Below are 7,364 nucleotides of genomic sequence, written 5' to 3' on the forward strand. Positions count from 1 at the left end.
GTCCCATCCAGCCTGGCCTTGAGCACTTTGAGGGATAGGGAATCCACAGCTTCACTTAGCAATCTGTGCCAGTGCCTCACCACCCTCATCACAAAAATACCTTGTCAAATGTGTGATCTACATTTACCCTCTCTAGGTTTCAAAGGCCCCAGTAAAAATTCTGTAGAGCTTCATGCAGTACTCCAGGTGGGATCTCACCATGGTGAATTACAGGGGGAGAATCCCCTCCCCTGACCTGCTGACTACACTGCATGCAGCCCAGGGTACAGTTGGCTTTCCAGGCTGCAAGCTCACATTGCTTGGGCATGTCCAGTTTTTCATCCAGCAGTATCCCCAGCTCCTTCTCAGCAGGGCTGCTCTCAGTTCACTCAGCCCCAGACTGCTGAAGCCTTGCTGGCTGTCTCAAATCACCCCACTGTCCTCCATGTGCCTACAAATACAAGTAGAGAAATGGAAAATGCAGGAATAGCTTGAGATATTTAATTGTGAACATACCTCCTTGCTGAATCACCCTAACTGAGCAAGTCACTGGCTGAGTGAGTTCTCTGGTAAAACATCAGAAATCTTTATAGATTGTCGCTGTTGAGCAGCTAGCAGAGTAATGAAGGCACCAGTTCTCAGTGGCAAGAAGGAATGGCCTTCATTGTTTTTATTTCATCACATATATAGAGTTCTCAAAAGTCACCCATATTGGTCAGTCAGAAGCCTTCCCCCAGGCCTGATTGGCCAGGCCTGCACTGTCCAAGTTCTGGGACACTGTTCCAACAACATCCAAACTTTATCTTTATTTATAAAACACAAGAAAATTTCTCATGGGAAAAACCTGTGCTAGCCACAATAGATCTCTTCTCCCTGGAGGGAAGACCTTCTTTTGGAGCAGTATTGCTCTCCTGCTGACACATTCATGTCTGTGCTGCCACACACACATGAATGGCCTTGCCAGGATAAATGAAAACCAGTAACAAATGGTGACCCTCAAGGGTCCCTACTGTCACCAGTAGTGCTCCATGTTTTCATCAGTGGCACAGTGTCAGAGACTGAAATAGTTCATGCCTCAAACATTGATATAAAGTTTTGCTCATTATAACAAAAACAGTATAAAGAAGCTACAATCAAAGAAACCTCCCTGAAGATACCTGACTGGGACTTAGGACTGAGTCAAACTGCTGAGATTAGATAAAGGGAAACCCTATTGTTCAATCATCTCAGGCTGAGGGAAAGGAATGCATCCACAAAGGCCAAAGCCACTAGCTGCACTAAGGATCATCCCTGGCTGAGTTTGGGGTGGGGGCAGAGCACAGCTCACAGAAGCCAGGTTGACACAAACTGGCCCAGCTGTGGAACCCCCAACCCCTCAAGCCACATCCACAAGGCTTTCACGTGAGAGGCAGCTGAGGGGGAGTCACAATCCATCACAGACCCCCAGAGTGCTAGGCCTGGCACCACAGGAGTGCAGGTGATGCAAGCAGAGTCTGCTGCTAGAGGCTGCCCCCTGCCCCGGGGGGACATGCCTGGACGTTGCCCCTGGCCTGAGTGTATATTAACTCATGGCATTCTGTACTTTTGGGGGGACCACCACCACCAAGAAGACCGGCTGGAGAGGATCAATGCAACATTGTCGGGATCCACGGATGGTGATATTTTCTCTTTCCCTCTTTCTGACCCCCCCACCACTGTTCCTACTTCTCTTTTTCTCTCTTTTCTTCCCTCTCTCTCTCATAATTTCTCTTAAATAAAACCCATACTATTGACTGGCATATGGTCTCGTTTGTACCTTAATTCGGGCAGAGGTATTTCCAAAGAACCTTAATAATTGGATCATAACACACAGGCAGTGGGATCAATTAACTTTGCAGGTGACACCAAGCTGAGGGGTGAGTTTGACACCCTGAGGGAAGGGACCATGCAGAGGAACCTTGGCAAACTTCAGCACTGGCACCGTATGGACCTCGTGAGGTTCAATAGGGCCAAGTGCAGCTCCTGTCTGACCAATCCAGCCCCCAATGCCAGGAAATTGTGGCAAACAGGAGGTCAGCACCGAGGGACATAAACACTGCAGTGCAGAGCTGCAGTGTGAGAGCTGTCATAATACACAGCTCAGGGCGTGCAGCTGTCATGAGACAGTGATGGAGGAGGGCTGAGACTCTGCCCTTCCAGGTGAACTTGCACATGGCAAAACAGATCATGGAATACCTTGTCATTCCTCCTCCCTTATCAAGATACTACAGGTTTAAAAACAAGACAGGTTTTCCCACTGGGATCAACCAATCATTCAGTTCAATGTTATGAGAAGTTACAGTTTGATTAGGTGATTAAGGGCAGTAGAAGCCTGAATCACCAGCATAATCCAGCACACTGAGTAGGAGATATAATCAAACATGTGATAATTAGGGACATTGCATGGGAGAATTTGGCTAGGATCACAGCAATAATCAACATGGTCACCAAGAACTAAACAGTGGCTGAGTCAAGCCTGAACCCACTGTTACTGAGCGCTGAAACTGGAAGGAGATAAAATTCTCCAGGAGACATCCAGGAAAAGTGTTTGCAAGTGACTGCATGAACCATTCTCTGGACACACAGAGACATCCCACCATGAAAGAGCAATATTTGTCTATTTGAAAGAGACATACAACAGACCCACTGCTGATTACAAAAGATTCTTTAATGGCAGCAATGCAAACTGGATTACAGAAAATGACAGAGGCCAGTGTGCCCTCGTAAAGCAAATTACAAAGAAAGTGATGCTGGCCCTACACTTACATTTTCTGTTTCACTTAGGAGCAGAGAGAACAAGCAATGCTTCTATATTCCATAACATGGGACTCTGCAATGCCAGCTGAGGGTGCATTGGGTTACACACATCTGGCATGCCTCTGAGCTTGGACATCCTTTCATATGATCAAACACGATAATCTTTTTATTTACGGGGTGGGAGAAGAGCTCAAGGCAGGACAGAGAAGTACAGATAGGCAGTGCAGCACAGCAGAAAGCTCCCAGGGAAAAAAGCTACACAAACAGAAGGAGAAATCTAGATTTCAAATTCCTTGCTGGGCTTGCATCTTTCCTCAGCTTTGGAGGATTTGCATTCTAATAAGAACGGCCTGGGCGAAGGGGACGCAGGTAGGAAAGCCTGTCATTGAGGTAGATTGCACTGTAAAGTGGAAGGTGTTCATTTTCTCGTGCAAGGTATTGAATTCCACTTCCATCACTGTGCTCACAAAGCAGCCAGGCACCTCTCTGGACTTTGTGGGAAGACATGATGTCGTTGTCAAATCCTGCAGCCAGATTGGTTGCTTGTGTTATTATTCTGCTTTTCCCTTGATAGTGGGGATGTTCATAGAGAGTGATCTGGGGATTGTGCAGATCTTCAGTGATCATCTGCAGAGAACTGATCGTATCATTCATCCTTCTACCAACAAAGTCATGTTCTCCCTCCTCAAGTACCAGTAACCTGCCTGTATAGTTTATGTGCTCATAAGCCACCCAAGGCTGGCCAATTACTTTAACTGAGGAGATAATATCATTAAAATCCAAACGTCCCAGATTGGAAATGTCAGAAGTGATTTCCCTGGACACACCCCTGAAGTGTGCATGCTCATAAATGATGATTTTTCCCATCTCAGTAGGACTTGTGGAGATGAGAGATCTTGCTGTAGGCCTTGGATGACAGCCTGAACAAAAGGAAGACAGAAAACAATCAAAGCGTGTGAGAAGACTTTACAAAAAATGATGGAAAGCATGGGGAAGCAAAGAAATTATAAAACATTTTTAACAGTGAATAAATATAACCACAGCTGGAAGAGTGAAGGCTTTACATAGTATTTTGTATTTGGAGGGGAAAAGTAAAATGAGATATGAAATCACAACTGCCCACTTTTAATTAGTTGTATGTGCTGGTTTAGGGATATGCCCAAGAGGAAGTTGGAAAATACTCTCACATTCGCCCCTCACAATTGTATGTCACTGTCCCTTCTCCACCCTCTCTCTTGGTAAGGTTTGTTTCTCCTGCAGCAGCCATCTCCTCATCCTCTGAAAGATGGGTTTGGTCTCTGCACATGCACACAGCAGAGCCTCCTGTCCGTTCTGCACCTCTCATGCCAACACTAAAGCCTCCTTCCCTTCCCTTCCCTTCCCTTCCCTTCCCTTCCCTTCCCTTCCCTTCCCTTCCCTTCCCTTCCCTTCCCTTCCCTTCCCTTCCCTTCCCTTCCCTTCCCTTCCCTTCCCTTCCCTTCCCTTCCCTTCCCTTGCCCTGCATTCCCCAGCAGCTGCCCAAGAAACCCATTCCACTTCTCCTGTACAAAGTGTGCCTCTCACCTTGGCGTCAGCTGCAGGGCTGGGGAGAGCTGAGGGCAAATCCTCCACTGCAGGGCTGCTCTTTGTGAAGGGCATCTTACCAGCTTCCATTTATACTTGCTCAGCAGTCTTGTGAAACACCCCATTCCACAGAACTGGGAAGTGGTACCATGCTCGGGCATCAAAACTCATTAACTATCCTATCCTAATTTAGATGTTCCTATAATCAGACATCTCGTTGCTCTTGTTCAAAAGTCCATATATGTGTGAGTGACTTGATGAAATGGAGAACCAATGTGCCATATGTAATCATATATGTATTTATGTATAGTAATAGTTGTATGTGGTACTATAGTACATGATAATCACAAGAATCAATATTATTGTCTCAAAACCAGACAGAAGATCACAGTTTGGAGCCCAGAAGCAAAGTGTAAACAGAGAGCTACTGGCATGGTGTAAAACCAGATACAAAGTCTGAATTTTAATTCACAAGCGTAGCAAAAGAAACATAGCTATTACCAGACATTTAGCTTCAGTAAATACCAGATATTGTAAAGGGTGCTTTACATTGTCAGTTTTGAATTTGAAGACTTCAGTTTGGCTAAGCATGGTGTTTCTTTCACAGACATGTCAAGCAGCAATCTTACTGGGCTAAACATGACTCTGATCATTTTTCCAATTCAGGCTGAAGTAAATGCTTCAGATAATATTTCTTTTTAATGTTTTCCCTATATCAACTGTTTTCATTTCTGTCTATGGACCCCCAACATTGTTTCTCCTCATTTCCCCATCCTCCCTTGTTTTCCTCTCTACATGGGTACAAATTATAACCCACATCAAGTTATTGGTTCTCCCAAATGCCAGACTATGCTCTCAACAACTCCTACTGGAACTCTGCTTTGCAGAAAACAGCATTCCATAAATTTCATAATCCTCTTCTGCAGAGAATTCTGTGGTGTGTGTCCTCAGAACGCAGCCCAAGCTCTCCCTGGTCACTGTCTTTCAAGGGGCTTTGACTTCACTCGTTCTCCTCTGGTCTACTTCACCAATTGGCAAGCACCACAAAGATCATCTAATGAGTTACTGCATTGAATTAAACTAAAAATTGATTGAAAAATTAGCTGTATTTCTGCTTTTTTTTTTTTTTTTAATACTAAAAAGTTGCCTCTGGTCACTCATCAGCAGGAGCTTCTTTTCCAGGATCATGCCACTGGAGGTTGTGCTTCCTCTCTGCTGGTTTTGAAATTAACTAACAGGCATTCTGGCCAAGATTACAAAGTCAGCACTAGAACACTTCCCAGAGCCAACTCTGAACCCTTGTTCCTTTTTCAATTGTTTAAAATGTTTCTGGCTTATATTTTCACAAAATGTTTTACGTTGTCCCTCAAAATTTTCATGAAAATCTACATTTGCATAAAATTAATTTTTAGCACAAAAGAACCACAAAATTAAGATGGGTTGATTTATTTGTTTGAGTGGCTTTCAATCTCTGCTTGCCTTTTTTGTTGTAAGACACTCTGATGTCCACTCAGAGGAAACTGTCTGCAGTAGCCCAAGCACTATCAGAAATGGCAGGGAGGCAAAAGCTGGAGAGAAATCTGAGACCTGGGCCACTAGGTCTCTTAGACTCATGATGAGTCTAAGAGTATCTTCCCCAAGCTTTGAGCACTGCATGGCACAGAGCAGTGAGTGGTGCTTTGGCAGGGAAGCCATGGCTGCACTTGCATGAACACCTTGGCTACAACAGAGGCAGTGACATGTGACAGGGAGGGTCCTGCAGGGCATGGGGTTAGCAGGAGCAAACTGAAGAGGCATGGATCCTGCACAGGCCTAAGCCAACAGGGATTGTTCTGCTGAGCCTTGCTGTCTCTCCTCCTTCTGTCACCAGCAATGCAGGTGTCTCCTTCTGTCCTGCCAAGACACATCTTGCTCCACAGGCTTCCAGCACTTGGGAATATTAGTGTGGGAAGAGAAGCCTATAAGGGAATGTGGAACATGATAGCATTTGTTCCATGAACTTTATCAAATAAAGCCCTTTGTGGTTCAACAGGAGTCATAACGGTGTGATTTGGCAGCAATGCTCAAGCTGGAGTAGCCAGCAAGCAGGGCATGGATCCAGGCAGGGACATCCAAGAGGCAGGAGACTCGTGCTGGGATTCAAGGCACCCTCGACTGCCACAAGGCCACGGAGACCAGGATGTGGTGAGTGCAGGGCTGGCTGCCAGCAACAAGCTGCCCCAGCCAGGCAGTAGGAGACACCAAAGTGCCCTCTGGTCAGACAGCCCAGAGCCTGGTGTGAGACTGGACAGGCTGAGGGCTCTCAGTGCTGCTGGAAGGACTTTATTGCTTTTCCTCTTACTTTCAGCCCTGATAGCTGCTTGCAGGAACTACCATGGGCTTTCTTGGAAGAGCATCTTGTGTGCTGAAATCCTATAGATCCTCAGATGCTCTCTCAGTTCCCTTTTTCTTGCACTTGTGCTTGGATATTATTCAACTTCTGCTGTTTCAAATTCAGCCAAGCAACAATCTGAAAAATTCCTTTCCCAGACCCCAAATTCAGCAAGAAAGCCCCCAAACACTAAACTGAGGAGAGGCAAATTGCAGAACACCCTAATTGCTGAGTGCAAGGACAATGCAAGGGAGCTCCTTAGACTCACTGAGTCAATGTCAGTGCACAGAAATCCCCATCAGGAGATCACCACACTGATATGGCTGAATAGAAGGGATGAACAAGGACATGGACCATCTTTATATATAGCAAGATTCCTCAGGAACAATATGGCACAGGAAATACTAGGGTTTGCCTGTCTTTGTCCTTATATGATGAGCCTGAATGATCCTGGGTTATAAGCTCTCTTGGTTTGGTTTATGTCTCTCATGCTTTTTCCCCTTACAATATGCACTCCAAAAAGTCTGGCCTCATCTTCGCAGTAACTTGTTTCTAAGTATTGGAAAGCTGCTATTAGGTCCTACCAAATAATTTTCCCCAGGCTGAACAAGCCCAATTCCCCAGCTCCTCCTCCCAGGGTAAGTGCTGCCGTACCCTGTCCTTCTCCATGGCCCTC

At 45.6% G+C, this 7,364-nt stretch overlaps 1 long non-coding RNA gene across 1 annotated transcript; it reads right to left on the minus strand.

The window, feature by feature from the left end:
* Positions 1-2,647: 2,647 nt before the first annotated feature.
* Positions 2,648-5,044, minus strand: LOC146445147 (uncharacterized). The gene is made up of 2 exons (XR_014853789.1): positions 4,318-5,044; positions 2,648-3,674 (listed from the first exon to the last, which is right to left on the minus strand). It is a non-coding gene; the product is annotated as an uncharacterized LOC146445147 (long non-coding RNA).
* Positions 5,045-7,364: the final 2,320 nt, after the last annotated feature.

This window comes from Lichenostomus cassidix, chromosome 1 (assembly GCF_008360975.1).
Source record: "Lichenostomus cassidix isolate B80296 chromosome 1, HeHo_3.0, whole genome shotgun sequence".
Classification (NCBI taxonomy): domain Eukaryota; kingdom Metazoa; phylum Chordata; class Aves; order Passeriformes; family Meliphagidae; genus Lichenostomus; species Lichenostomus cassidix.